Raw genomic sequence first — 15,936 nt, 5'->3', positions numbered from 1 at the left:
TAAGCTTCTCTTAATTTGTTTTCAGCCAAAATACAATGATCAAATAACTTGTAAATAGAATTACTATTTAGAATGATCTTTTAATATATATATTAAAAAGTAGATACATGAGTTACTTTAAAAGAACGTCATTCATTTTATATCTAGCCAAAATAGAAGGCCTTGCACTTTGGGGGGGGGGGGGGGGGGAGGACCCTCAATCTTAAGAATCCATTCTTACAAAGAAATTTTCATAATCCTACAGGCAAAATCAAATTATTCAGAAGGTTAAACTGTCACCTGTCAGACAGGCCTTTAATAAATGCTTCCAAGTCAACCTTGAAATAAAGCAACAGGACAAAAACAGGCAGAGATATACTTAGTTCATTACATCATATTTTAGCCAGTCCTTATCATTGGCTTGCTCCTGCTAGTCCCCCTGGGCATGCAGGGAATCCTATCATATGTTAGCAGTACAACTGAAGGAAGGAATCCAAAGCACTCTTTTTAAAATATTTTCTCATGTATTGCTTTCTTTTTCCAAGGCATTTTTACTGACACATTTATTTAAAAATTAACAACATGTTATAAAATATTGTATGTATTTTGGGATTTCCCCCCCCTCAGTTTTCAGACTGCTTAATTAGGTTAATGTAGAAATGGCCTTGCACAATTTCATTATAATTTATGCTTTTCATTTTAAAAGAATAACTTACAGAGATTTTTAGTTACCTTAAAAAGATGATTTCCTTATAAAAGCAAATTAAATATTTTGATTAAGCATATCAATTTTATTTAAAATGCTCTGATATATTTTATTCTCAACCTAATTCTCTCTCGCAAACACACACACACATATAAAACACACACACGCATACAACTATGACAATCCAGAAATAGCTCACCAACACAGGAGTTCAGATAGAATGGTTTAAAAAACGAGTATATTTTAAACATATTGAAAAATAGTTGGATTATAAGGAAACTATGAACAGTGTTAGAGAAAGACATATCAGAATAAATACATGCAAAATCGATGCCTAAATTGGCCTTGAACTTACTTGGATCACTATTTAATCAGAAGCCTAATGCCACCCATCCAATTCCGCTGTCTCTGGAGAGGAAAATGTCACACACTCCCATGAGCAGTCCAAAGAATCAAATTTACATTCCCAGAAGCAGCTGTTTAAGTGTTCAGTCCCGTAGAGGACAGCTCCTGAGTGGCTTAGCACACAGGCCCGGAAAGCGCACAGCTAAGTAAAATCTACAATCATATATTTAGATTTTGAGCAAAATATACACCTTGAGCAGCAAGGCAGGAAATTGCTGTATCCATTTTAGAGTAAAGAATGTTGAGGTTTTCATTTTTACAAGATTATGTACCCACAGTGTTTTGAAGGGATAGGCTTTATATGACAGTACACCCTTGCCTTATGTAAATCCGCTATCGCGCTAGATACTTTTGGCAGAACAAAGGATACATTTTTTCAATATAATAAAGTCAATTTAGGCACAGTTTCTTTAGGAACTCTTTTTTTGTGAGAGACCGCATAGGGTTTGGAATCAGACAGACATAAATGAATTCTGATTTTATAATCACTGAGGATTTATATAACTACTTCTTCTTATGTTCTTAATCAAAAAGTGGAGAAAACAAAATAAGAGGGTGATGATAAGAATGAAATGAGGTGAGTTTTGTGCAATACTTGACAGGGGCCTGACTACTGCGCACTTAACTATGTTTCCCTTCCAACTGGGCTCCTGCCCTTCTCCCTTCTCCACTTTTTTTCCTGCAGATTATATAGCATAGCAGCACGAGACATACACTCGACCTATTTTCTTGTCCTGTCTCTGCATTAGCTGGAATGTCGGCTCTGTGAGGAGGGTGACAAGGGGGACACATTGTTTAGTTTACTGCTAAATCCCTAAAGCACAGACCAGGCTCAAGCTGGTTGAATGAATGACCTCACACAACAATGATCTTAACCATAACAATATTTCAAAGGGGTGAGAATATCCAGAAATCCAGGGTTATTATGCTGCTTTGTTCCTACTATAAATATGCCATTGTTTGATTGGGATAGAACATTAGATGTGAAAGTGAATGGTCCTGAGTTTGAACTTGGCATCCATCACCTCCTAACTGCTTTGCCTCTCTTAGTCACAATGAAAATATCTCCTTTAGAATTTTTGTAAAGACTGAGAGTGATGATATGAAGGACTCTGTGCAGTATCTGACATAAAGTACTTGTTTCATAAATGATTGCTATGGTGATCATTGACTATTAAGCACATTTTTATTTTAGAGAATTTATCAAATTATTATATACAACTAAGAAATATTGAAAATTATAGAAAGATATAAAATAAGAAGTTTTTTCAACCCCTAATTCTATTCCTCAGAAGTAAAACATTTTAGATATGTTCTCTCCACCCCAGTAATTTTATTAATTTTAACATTATATACATATGTATATGGGATAACATATATACTGAATCATACTTTCTGCAACTTGTCTATTCTCATATTATGTGCCTTGGAGATACCCTATCATGAAGAAACTCTTTTATAAAATTAAAAGATAGTTCACAAAAATAATATAGTGTTTTAATGATCAGTCTCCTATTTAAGACATTTTTAATTGCTTCTAAATCTTGATCTTATAAAAAACAATGCTGAAAATTCATGTACATATAGTTTTGTTTAAGACTGTAAACTGCAGAAAGTATAATTTCTAAGTAAAAAATGTGAACTTTATTTTGATAAGGAAAGTTTCACTAAATTTCTGCTCATACATGTACACAATGTATGAGATTGCCTATCTTCACACATCACTCAAACTGGTTTATTCAGAATTTTAAGTTTGTTAACAAGTTTATTTTTTAAAATATATTTCTTTATTGATTTCAAAGAGGAAGGGAGGAGAGAGAAACATCAATGATGAGATAGACTCATTGATCGGCTGCCTCCTGCATACCCCCTACTGGGGATCGAGCCCACAAACCAGGACCCTTGGCTGGAATCGAACCCAGGACCCTTCAGTCCACAGGCTGATGCTCTATCCACTGAGCCAAGCCGGCTAGGAGTAACAAGTTCTTTTTTATTGGTAAATATTTTAGTGAAGTTTAACCTATTTTCTTAAGTATGTTAGCTATTTATATTTTAAAATATTTGTGATAATGTCCTTATTTATTCTTTTGCATGGGTATTTTTGTCCTTATTAATAGTAAGGAAATAGTCTTCTAACATTTGACAATTTAAAAAATGTTAAAAATTTTTTAACTTCATTATTTTTCACATTTCACAGTTCTTTTTTATTTTTTATTCTTATTTCTTATTTTTATTTTATTGTCTAGAGTTTTACATATGTCTCCTTTTTCCCCAGTTGACCCCCTCTCCCATCCCTTCCCAGCCTGGGCAAGCCCCCACCGCCCCAGTGTCTGTGTCCATTAGTTATGTTAACTTCATTTTTATTGTATTTTTACTTTTATTTATTATTTGTATGAAAACTTTGTAATGTTGGCCTTCCTTGGCCTTCACCAAACTATTATATTTTTAAATTACCAAATTTTTCCATTTTTATGCCCTTAACTTTCATAGTATTTTTTTTAAGTATTGAATCATGCTTTGAAAGTTTTTTTCTACTTCAACAATATAAGCAGAATAAAGAAAATTTACTCTAGCATTTGTAAGGTTCTTAAAAATCCTTTATAACATACTTTTAGATAAGCTGACTCATGGAATTTAACACGTGAAGTAAAAAGGGAAGACTAAAGTTGGGTAAGATAAATATTGCAACATATTCAAGAAGCAGATGACAGTTGAATTATACGAGTCCTAGAAGAAGGATCACATGGCCCACGTGCTGATCACAGCTTTATTAACAATAATAGAATTGTGAACTGGGCAACACATAGTAATCATATTGCTGATTTCCCTTCTTGTCAAACAGTATATAACTATAAAGCCTACCTACACTTGAGTTGAAGATCAAATCAGATGGTACATTTACATATGTACTGCTATTGTAATACTTTAAACAATAAAAAGAAAAATATATTAAAAAATACATTGAAAAATGTAAAGCTATATGTAGGATCTATGTAGTAAAGATTCTTAATTAATTAATTGTTTTACAATTCGGCAAATGAAAAGAATGTTAGTATAATATATGTTATAATTGTAGATTTTATAAATAATCAAAGACATGGATTATGATGGTGATTCAATAACAGAGTTTACATATATTGGGGGCTTGCTATCTGCTAACTCTTAAACTAAGTAGTTCGCATGTGTTAGGTTACCTCATTGACCTATCATATCATCTTACTAGGTTTTTTAGACAGCTAGCTGAGGTCACCCTTTAAAACATGCCAAACAAGGATTAATACCCACATAGCCTGAGATCCTATACACTTTTCTGAGAAAAAAAAGAAAAGATAAATAAGTTCTTGGCTAATACCAGTTTTACATATTCTTTTCAACACATTTATACAAATTGAATAATAATCTATAATAATAAAAGCATAATATGCTATTTAGACCAGATGACCTTCCAGACAACCTTCCGGATGAAGCCACGGCTGCGAGGACCGAGACAGAGGCAGCTGCCGTGGCTGCGAGGACCGAGCCCCTTGCACGAACTTCATGCATTGGGCCTCTAGTTTAAAATAATTGTGTGATATTTGATATTGTATTAAGAGGAAAATGTATCTAAACACAATAAACAAGGAATGAACAGTGATCATATTCTGTAAGTGGCAATTAACAGAATTATTTTGAGATTAAAACAAGATCTATTCTAAAGACATGTAAACTACCTCAAAATATTAGTTACCAGTGTAAAACTCTTAAGGTAAAATTTGTTTTAGCACTTTAATTCTTGGGTATAATTAATCATGGAGATATATATACACACATACATATTTATGCACATGTATAATATACCTGTTACATATGTGTGTATGTGTGTGTGTGTATATATATATGTATGTGTGTATATATATATATATATATGAACATACATCTATTTTTTCATTTTCTGCCATGTTCATTTATAAAAACATTAAACCAGTGACATGTCCTACTTGCTTAGTCTGGTGAAGAGGGGATTTACATGTAGAAATAAAAAAATGAATAAATATATATGAACATAATTTAATAAGAGAATGTTAAATGCACAAGACTCAATGGTATAATGTAATGCCAGTGAAAGCTTGAGAGTCTAATATGGAGGGTTTTAATATCACCTTTAAAATAATATTTCAAAACATTATTAAAGATAATATGAAGAATTTCAGAGTAAAGTTTAGATTTAAACCATGTACTCTAATGACCTGAAACAGGGATGAAAGCAAACATACTGCATTAAAAATATAAAATAAACTTACCCATATGTTTAAAAGAAGCCCTGGTAAGAGGTGTGTGTAAAAGAGAAATTAAAGAGAGAGCACCTCTGTGGATAGTTCTCATGTGGTAGGGTTAGATCAATAGGTAAATTTCATAGGCCATCTAAATATGTTGATAGAGCCAATCTTTACTTGAAATGGTTGCACAGCTGACTTAACTTTCTAAGGAGAGGGGGGAAAGTCAACATTTAAATGATACTGAGAAACATAAGGAAATGTTATAATAAACATAGTACTCAGTAAATTTCGTATTTCTTTGGTAGATGGAAAATTATTGGGAAAGGGGAAACAAATATTCAGGTAAAAGAATAACTAGGCCTCAAAAACAGTGGTGAAATAATAGGAAAAAAGTCAATAACAAAAGCTAGCTTTTAGTTAATGAATGCCAAATAAAAAAAAGTTTAGAAAAAAATTATGCAATCAATATTTACAGAGCAGAAATATAGAAAGCTCATTGAATTGAGGTAAAACAAATTTTAATGTTGATAAATGTAATCTAGGTTAGAAATAATCCCTAAAGTGGGATTTTAAAAATGAAATAAAGAAAATATTTTTAAGAAGAGATAGAGAAGTCAGTTTACATTTGCATTGGTCCATAGCTTGATCAAAATGATTTGCTTTAAGACGCTAAAATAATATCAAGTTTTTGTTATTCTGTTTAAGCAACATTTAAAAAGTTAAAGAGCATGATCAATATATAAAAACATAAAAATTATATAAAGAAATCAGATAGGTAATGAGACAAAGTGATTTTGTTCCATTTAATGAAAACACATACCACACCAGCAAGTCTGTCTTGGAAAATTTAATTATATTAACATTTATGCCACCTGACAGTCTGTTATTTTAAATTTAAAGATATCCAACACTTGAGCATCAGATTTCTGAAAGCGTTAAACACACATACATCTACACACACACACACACACACACTTAACACTTGGAGTGCGGGTGAATTTCCCGCCAAAATATAAGATGGCTCTGTCTTTTGGTTTTGTTCCATCCACCAAAAGGGTGGATTACAAACAAATATTTGGTAATACGCAGTTACAATCGGCCCGAGTTTACACGTTTCCCGCACTCCACCGCAAATCTATATGAACCGAGTTAAAGACGGCTCCCGCGGAGTACGCGCAATTCACGCGAGCCGACTTAACTCGTTTCCCGCACTCCAAGTTTAACACACTTTTTAAGGACTTGGAAGCATACCTAATTACATTTCTTTTTATTTTTTAAAATGTATTTTTATTGATTTCAGAGAGGAAAGGAGAGGGAGAGAGACAAAGAAACATAAATGATGAGAGAGAACCATTGATCGGCTGCCTCCTACACCCCCCCACACTGGGAATCAAACCCTGACCTCCTGGTTCATAGGCCGACACTCAACCACTGAGCCATGCCAGCCAGGCTAGATTTCTTTTTAAAGCTGAACAAAAAGTTTCTAAGAACCACATTGTATAACAATTCTTTATTTTAAAAATCACTACACAGGAAATAATCCATTTTAGATCTTTCTCTCTCTCTCTCTCTCTCTCTCTCTCTCTCTCTCTCTCTCTTCTCTCTCTCTCTCTCTCTCCTTTTGGGATGGAGAAATTTGATCCTTCTCCCTTACACTTGGAAGAACCATGTGGCACAAACCCTGCTGTATTTGAGTGCCACAGCAGCTTCTGCTAGGAATTTTAAAGAACTATAAAGCAGTCTATCAAAACCTAGAGTGAAATCAAACCATCATTTTCCAAGTTGATTCTCAGTGGGATCTTGGAAAAACCAGGGGTTTCTGTCTCCCAAAAGACCAGCGGGCTTGTTTTAGAGGCTACTTCTCAGATTAACCCCTTGTAAGAACTTGAAATATATTCCTAAGATTTCCAAGAAGCAAATGTTTCTCTGAAATGTCATGGCTCATTTAAATTCTTTTTTACATTCTAGGAATTATAGAATTTAGAATTCAGACAGAATAAATAGTGGCAGACTACTACTCTATAAGGTATAAGACAGATATCATATAAATTCAGAATAATTCTAAAATATCAAAACCCTGCACATGTCCTGCATGTGTGTCTGTGATAGCTGGTTATCTGCTTAAATGAGTGCCATGAACATTTTTCAGAGGCAGAGTAAAATCCTCCCTTTGGAACCTCCACACTTAAATTTGGAGAAATAGGGAAGTTTGACCTATTAAACTTCATTTTAGCCCTGACACTAGTATCTGCATTAAAGTTTGCTTAGCATTATGGAGCATAGGAACTGGACTTGATAAAGGAATTTACCTTGTGGTTACGTAGGAATAAATAATCCATCCTTCTAACTACTAGTTAGATTTAGGTGGCATCAATTCTGTCTTTATGCAAGTGTTTGTTATGTTCCTTGTTCTACAACAAACACCAAAGGACTCAAAACATGTTTACTGTGACCGTCCCCTTTCAGACATTTGAATGTCACTCTTCTCTTTTGCTCCGACGGTCTGATTTAAATAAACAATAGGTATGGGATCTGAATTGCTATGGAATGTCACCCTTCAACACCTCTGCTATTCCTGCGAGTTTTACCCTGCTCAATCAGTGCATCTAACCTGCTAGGGCACAACTGTTCCCTTGGATTTGAGGTCTCTCAGTTGTGGTATTTAGGTAGACCTACTATCCTACTCCACAATGCTTCCAGTTTATGGGCAAAGATAAAGTGTGAACTGAGATGCTCTGTTGTCTGAGTATGTTTCTGTGTATTTGTAAAACTCCTTTTGTTAACAACACAGTGCTTTCCTGTTCATAGTGAATACGCTGAGAATATTATTGTTTTCCCAAGCTGCATATATACAAGGCTTGCAGCAGCATCCTCCATGTATTCCAAGGACTGAAAACAGTTTCTGGACATTATCCAAGCTTGTTGCTAGGCCTGTTTTTCCTCTCATTTTCTATAACTCCTCAGGGGAAATTGGGTAACCACAGAAGGTTGGAAGACAGAAGGCTACAGTGAGTAAAATCTGGAGGTGAAATAAGTCCACATTTTATGCAACTCAAAATTTAAAACCATTAAACATTGTCCATGTTAGAAAGAGGCGTGTCCCAAATATTGTTTTTATAAGCTTGTTTTTATAAGCTTCAGCATAAACTCTTTTCTCTTTTTAAATTTTCCTTCTGTTCTTCCTTAATTACCTACATTTATCTGTCCTAATTGACTTTTATATGACAACTCATTTTTATCTAATAGTCTTTCAAATAGTTTTCGGTATGTAAATTTGGAATTATGTCCAAATTGACTTATTGTAATTTCACTTACAAAAGCACAGCTATCCTTAAATCAGCAGAAATCTTTGGTCCTTCACTCCTTTTATGGAGATGCTCACACACCCACAGATTTTATAATATTTCTGTTTTGAAAGGCATCCCACCTCCAATGGCAGTTCAATACACAATCATGGGTTTCCAAATATCACCAAAAAACAGTTTAGTCCAAACAAACTTTATTCTGCCACTTATTTTTAACTTTGTATTTACCATTGTGTGTAGTAGAAAATATTTAAATTCTCCAACCTATGAAACTAAAAATTGACGATTAAGATAAATTTATGCTATTTACTAAATTTTTTTCTGGCTTATCAGCCATGTCAGTTAGATTAGGGGTAAATAATACTGTGGTGATTTCCAAGTCTTTTGGTGCAAATTACTTGAAAAACCTGTTGTTTTTTTTCTACCTTGCATATGACAATCTTCATCCAATCCTAAGTGAATAAAATTGAAACTGTGTTTTGAAAAAAATTCCAATATGTAAGTATTAAGATGTGTTTTGGGGACTTGGTTTCAATTTTTAGTTGAGGATGAAACATAATAAATAAATCTGACTAAATTCAGCTATTTCAATGGACTAAACCATAGTCCTTAAGAGATACTTCCATTTCCCAGAAAGAAGAAAAGGTAACATTTCTCTAAGAACTTAAGAGCCTCGGGTCTTTAGTGCATGCTGTGTAGAGAGCAGCCGTCTGGGTTCCAGACCATGAATGGCTGACTTTGCTTTCAGAGATGCTCTTTAATATTGAGCTCAGAAGGAAAGATTCAAAAGCTGCCTCCATAGTTTGATTTATAAAATATGTATTAACATGGTATTGCCATTAAGGATGCCAATATTCTATTTAACATTTTTCTTTATTTAATTCAATAGCGAGTGTTATAGAACATGCATTTCCCCCCAGGACTCACAAAGCCTATGTTCTTTTTGTTCAGTATTGGTGGAAACCAATTTTTCTATTATCATCTCTTTCCCAACCCCATCCTCAACCTGTGCTCATATTGCTGGGAGCCATTTTAGAGCTTCATGGAAAGTCACCCTGGATCAAAGCCAACACCCAAGTTAAGAATGAGAAAGTGAAGAAGAAAGAGCCAGCGGTTTGACCCAGCTGTGCCTGAAGAGGACTAATTCCGCGGTTTTCCATTATATGGGCCCCCCACGTCCCCATATTGATTCAGCTAGTTTGAGTTGAAAGCACCCAAACTGTTACTCTCAGAACCTATGTGGAACGTTGGCCTTAGCTCATACACTGTAAACAAGTGAACCATCTCACCAAAAGTGTTATCATAAAACATTATCTAACGAGTAAGCCTCTAAAACAAAAAAAGAAAGAAAAAATATCCCTGCAATATGATTTCTACACCGTAGATGCTGAAGAACCTATACTATAGGTATCACAAGCATAGATTAAAAAGAGACATAGGTACGGTAAATTCTTTGTTAGGAGATAAATTGTTAGAAGAGGAGATAACTTTACTTTTCCAAATGATCTGATACCAATTTAAAAGGACTGGTTATCTTCCAAATGTGCATTTTGAAATATTTGTAGATACCAGGCACGTAATGGAACAAAAAAACAAAGATAATCTGCTTTAAGCAAAATCTGATTCTCCCACATTAGAAAGTATTCTTTCGAAGGGTTTTAGTACTTCTTTTATTCCAGACATTTATTGAGTAACTGCAACAAGAATGAATGACAAGCTCCTATAAATAAACTTTTCTCAAACATTTTAAATGATCTATGTACTGATTGTGTTTATGTGTCCATTGCCAGAGTCATAATTAATTAAAATAAAGATTTCTAAAATTTATTAGAATAATTCAATCACACAAAAAACCTGTTACTGAATATTAAATGTAGATAATTAGTAAGTGGTTACATTGTTTTTGTTTTCCTGCCTATTAAAAGTTCTTTCCAAGTATACTTGAATATACCATTTAATTTGTTTACATGCCAATCTAAATCTCTTTATAGACTAATATGTGTGATCCCTTGCTAATAGTTAGATTCCTTTGGGTTGTTTAGTGGATTTGCTCTGGACTGCTCATTTATTTTGTTAACAGTGGGCCTTTATCTGACTACCAAATGCACCCGGTGTGGGTGTCAGTGTGGCCTAGTTGTTATTGCCTTAAACAGGGACTCTCAGAACAGCTTTTCTGCTCTGATGGCAGTTAATTCAAGAAAAATAGGTTAAGATCTGTCTTGACTCTTGCTTCCATCTATGAGTTGAGTCTTATCATCATTAATCTGGGCATTGCTTAGTAGTTCAATGGACATAGAGGATTAAAAATATTGATCAATTGCAGAATTCTGTAGAAATGAATGAAGTGTAAGGAAAAATGAAAAAAAATCACCAAATGTATCCTTGTGCCATAAAAAACTTGAGTCAGACTGATTCTTTTATTCCCAGGAGAAACTTTAATATGATGAACTCTTAAATATCAAAACAAAATGCATAAATGCCAACACCCAGGAGAAAAGGACCGTAACTAGCACCTTGTAGCAGTCCTGTCTCAGGAGAGGCTGCTGGCTCTACCTCTGCTGTTGAGTGATAAACACAAGCGTTGGAATCAATAGGGAGATAAGGAATACTATGCCAATACATGACGAGGTACAGCTTATATATGGCATGAATATGAAAAAAAAGAAGAAGGTGTCATTAAAATCTGAAAACATGCCTCAAATCAGAAAGGGCAAACAAGCTGAATATGTACTGCAGGGAGCAAATATTCAAACTGAGGATGAGTATATGCCCCCTAATGTGTTTCCATTATGGCAGAAATGAGCTTTTTAAATAAATTACTTTCTAATATGTTTTTGTGTTGGATTATGTGGTATATTATTTAAGGCATAGATTTCAAAGAGAAATAATGTGGTAACATATTTATTGTATTTATATGTGAATAATGTAAAGTGAAAATATTAAAATATACTACATATATATGGATAAGTTTATAGATTATTTGTTTAGAAGTATTAATAGAAGTCAAAATTACAGAATCTTCTATTACCACAAAGATTATATATGATGCAAGTCTTACATACTCATGCTTTTAATTTAATGCAAATACATATATATGTATATATATCTATGGGCTTAGAAAATGGGATAGTAACCAGTAGACAATCTATTTGAAATAACTATAATTACATTGTGAATTTAAACTTAATTTGTATGTAGTTTCTATCTATTATAAACTATATAAATGACTATTTTAAAAATTTGGTAAATTGTGATATTACTTAGCTTGTGTAAACAGTAAAAATACTAATATAATAAAAGGGCTGATCTAAATATTCTTACCAGCAAAATATTTGGCACCATGCCAGTGAAGTGAGTTCTGCATTCCCTGATAAATTGGGTTGCCATAGCAAGACCATAGTCACTGAGTTTCTAAGCAACCTGAGACTCCACAGACTTCAGATACTTAGGAGTCCACTGATCTTTCATCAGCCTTACGCGAGAAATATGAAAACCTGTGGTATACCAAATTCAATGGAGGACTTCCTGATTACCCAGTAGATCAGTGACCACCCCCCACAAAGTCTCCCCTCTATTGATAGTCACTTAATTTATTAAATAATAACATTCATTCTGGGGAAACTGATTTCTCAAAGAGCTAAGTGGACAAAATTAAGTACAGAAAATGGTCAGTACCTACTTTGTGCTGGCCAAACAAATATTTACTAAATAAATAAGGGAGATGCAACACATAATCCAATTCTCTAAAAACAAAGTCATTTGCATAATGCTGGCATTCATAAAGTCCTTGCCTTTTAATATAAAAATATTGTACATTTCAATTTTTTTCTAGTAATTACTTATATTTAGGTAACAATTTTAAATCAGTAATTGCTTGTGATCTTGTATTGAACTTTTAATTATAGTTTGTCCAGATGGCTTAAATAACTATACTAACCCGCCCCCCCCCCAATGTCAAACAAAATTGTACATGTGTGAGCTGTAAGCAAGATTATAAATTATTCCTTGAATAATTCCTGTCTTTGCTTCTGTTAAACATTTTCTTCAGTCCCCTAATTTCACACAATATCAACTGAGGCAAATCATTATTTCCAATGCTCTCTTTTCATTCACAAGGCTCAATTTCCAACTATTTAAGATAATCACAATGAAATAAAGTGGAGGCATATAATATTGCTTGTCCTTATAGAACATTATATCACAATGCAGGTCAGAATAAAAGATCACTACTAGAAACAGTCATATGTGATCAGTAAAATAATTATGTCTAGAACCTATAAAATGTCACCTAATTCTAGTACCTGATTTTCTATGCTTCCCCTTATCATTCTGTGTAGCTAGTTATTACCAAGAAAAAAACATCATAGGAATGATTTGCACATTGAAAACTGGCTTTAGCTCATTAACCATTAGTTATTTTTCCACTGAGCCAAACCGGTTTCGGCGCCATTAGTTATTTTTTAACATCATTTTCTCTATCATGTTAGCTGTTGCATCAAAGATGCAGGAACATAAGTCAGGTTTACACTATGATGAAGAGTTCTCTGACCTAGCAGTAACATAGAGTAATAAAGCCACCTCTCAGGTCACAATAGCCACCTGTTGACTAGAGCCATTCCAGGAACGCCAGCAGTAGAAACTGCTTGCATCTCTACTGGTTACTATTGACTATAAGAAAAGGAGGAGGGGGATAGATTCTTTTCTCCGAGATTTGGAAGACAACCACCCTGCCTCACAACCTTAATGTAATAGAGCCCAAAGTTACATAATGACAATTACTGTAATTGCATCTTCAGGTAAAAAGTGACCCTCTACAAGTTAACAGTAATCCTTAGTATATTCTTAGAAATAAAAAATAGCTGCACATGAATTTGCCCTTTTAGTGCGTTTTTCTACTAAGATATACCTGCATTGTTGCATGTATACTAGCTAGTATAAGGGCATGTATATTGGAGGGTATGGATCATTCCAAATATTTTGAATATCTTCTTATCACTTACTATTGTAGTTATTACTGACAAGATCATAGTCAAGTTACTACACCTGACCAGTTCCATCCATTTTCTTGTATATATAACTTCTTATCTAAAAGCTTAGAACAGGTTGCTCGAATGCCTATAATATCTCATATACTCTATTTCCTGAAAGAAGAGAAAAATGAAACTATAGCTTAAAATGGACAAGAACAAAGCAAAAATCAGATCAAAGTGAGAGATTTTTAGTATTGCAGGCACCAGTAATGAGTCCTACACTGTTAGGCAAGATAAGTTTACAAGGAATACATAGGCATAATTACCAGTTAGAAGTCCGATGCGAAAGTGTAAGGCCACCAATGTTAATGCACTTTCAAAATGCTGGTTGGGAGACAACAGGATTAACACTGATGAATCTGGTTGTGTTTGTCCCAAGTGCTGGGCCAAATCACTGCTGTACATCAGGCAGCCCCACCTCCAAGTCGCCAAGAATGGCTGTGGAATTTTGAATGGCTGTGGAATTTTGATTGGCACTCCAGTGAGGCAGTGGGATTCCTAAACCAAAGTAAACCCTGCAGCCAGTGTTTGCCAAGCTCTCCAGCTTGAAAATGAGCTGCTCTTCACCCTGGTTCTTTCTTTAAAAAAGCAAGGAAGCAAGAAAGTAGGAAAGAAGAAAGAAAGGAGAGAGAGAGAGAGAGAGAGAGAGAGAGAGAGAGAGAGGTTGGGAAGAAGGAAGGGTGGAAGAAAGGAAGGAAGGAAGGGTTACTCTGTGATGTTTAAAAGAACACAGAAGCAGCTCCCTCTCCAGAGATATCCTACTTATTTTCCCATAGCAACTCCCCTGACTTTTTTACCCTGTGTCTTAGTTATAGGACTTTACAGTCCTCAGAGGAAGCACATAGCAACATGCACATGGGTCTTTGGGATAAAGAACAAAGCCTCAATGAAGATTCTAGTTGTGGAAAGCTGGAGGTCAGAGCAACATCAGGAGGGGCTTTGCAAAATGAACAAGTTAGACTTACAATAGTTACAACATTTTTTTTTTTGCCATGTAAGAGAGCTAAAATACTAATATTTTGTGGATATACTAATATTATGCAACTCACAAGAATAAGAAGCAGCCAAATAAAAATAAGGACATTCTGAAAACAAACCAAGCCATGAGAGTATATGCTAAATTAGACAAAAATACTTTTTCCCATGTCACTTAAGGTGGTACTTCTTTGGGGATTCACGTTGAGAGCATTCATCCTCATACACACACATACTCAATGAAGATTTTATAATATGGCCACTGTGTGCGCAGAACTCTGCCCAAAAGAGGGAAAAAGTGTGATCTCTACTGTGAGGTTTTCTGGAATGTACTTCAAATGCTTCCATATAAAATACAATGTGGAAGTATTAAGTACTTTTAGTATACCTTCTCAAAGTGGGCCCCTACCCTAGTTGTGAACATGCATTTGAAACCTGCCTACTTAGAATGTAAACGAAGCCTATAATTTAGCTCTCTTTATTGCCTAACATCTAGAAAATCGCAATAGTAACTGTAACAATGACGTTTTCACTGGTGAGTTAATGGTTTCAAAGATTTATGAATTGGCTATAAATATTACTGGATAACTCTTTGCCCTTACATCACAGGCTATAGCAACCCACCAAGCTCAATTCAAAAATGACCCATTGACTAGCTTTTGATTTCAGGGCATTCCTGGTTGCCTGGCTATGACTGGATAGTTAGCTGGGTTGTTAGAATGTTAAGTGTGTGCCTCTGATGAATCCTCCATGCAAGAACGATTGGGACACCTCAAAGCTCAGGGAGCTGGGACTTCAAGGAGCATAGTGAGCAGGTGGGGTTCCCGCTTACTACTCAACTGTTTCAGTCAGAAGCCAATTAGAGAAGGCTTTTCCTGTACCTGTTTTGGGGAGAACAGCTATACCTCTCCTACTGTTATTTATTGAATGTGGGGCGCGGTTACGGTGTTTTGGCCAGGATCAAGCTTCGGACTAATGAAAGGACAGGGTCCTCTCATTGCTACGTGCAAGTCCCAGATGGAGGGCAGGGCCCTCCCAGCGCAATCATAGCCAAGCTTGAACCTATGGTCCGAACACGTAGCCCCACGTGCCTTGTGATAGAGTTTAGGTGCATGTAGTTGAGTAGGGTTGAAACTCACGGGAATGCTTTAAACAACGTGATCACGCCCCTACTTTGCCTCGTGGCATCTGCTATAAAATAAAGACAGGGCTTGTGGGCGCTGGCGCTGTCTCCTCATCAGCTTTCATTCTCTTGTCTGTCTTTTCTCAATCCTTTCACC

The 15,936-nt window shown here is 34.9% G+C and overlaps 1 protein-coding gene across 2 annotated transcripts in view; it reads right to left on the bottom strand.

The window, feature by feature from the left end:
* Window positions 1–15,936, bottom strand: part of CD36 (CD36 molecule) — a 60,084-nt gene that overhangs the window by 41,063 nt on the left and 3,085 nt on the right. Inside the window, exon 1 of one of the 2 annotated variants that reach the window (XM_023753817.1) lies at window positions 1,041–1,100. The exons of the other annotated variant lie outside the window; for it this stretch is intronic. The gene's annotated coding sequence lies outside the window, so the exon portion shown is untranslated. Of the gene's footprint in view, window positions 1–1,040; window positions 1,101–15,936 lie in introns of those variants that run through there. 2 annotated transcript variants of the gene reach the window in all.

The sequence above is a fragment of the Myotis lucifugus genome, unplaced genomic scaffold (assembly GCF_000147115.1).
Source record: "Myotis lucifugus unplaced genomic scaffold, Myoluc2.0 scaffold_52, whole genome shotgun sequence".
Classification (NCBI taxonomy): domain Eukaryota; kingdom Metazoa; phylum Chordata; class Mammalia; order Chiroptera; family Vespertilionidae; genus Myotis; species Myotis lucifugus.
This window is presented reverse-complemented; position numbering and strand designations above follow the sequence as displayed.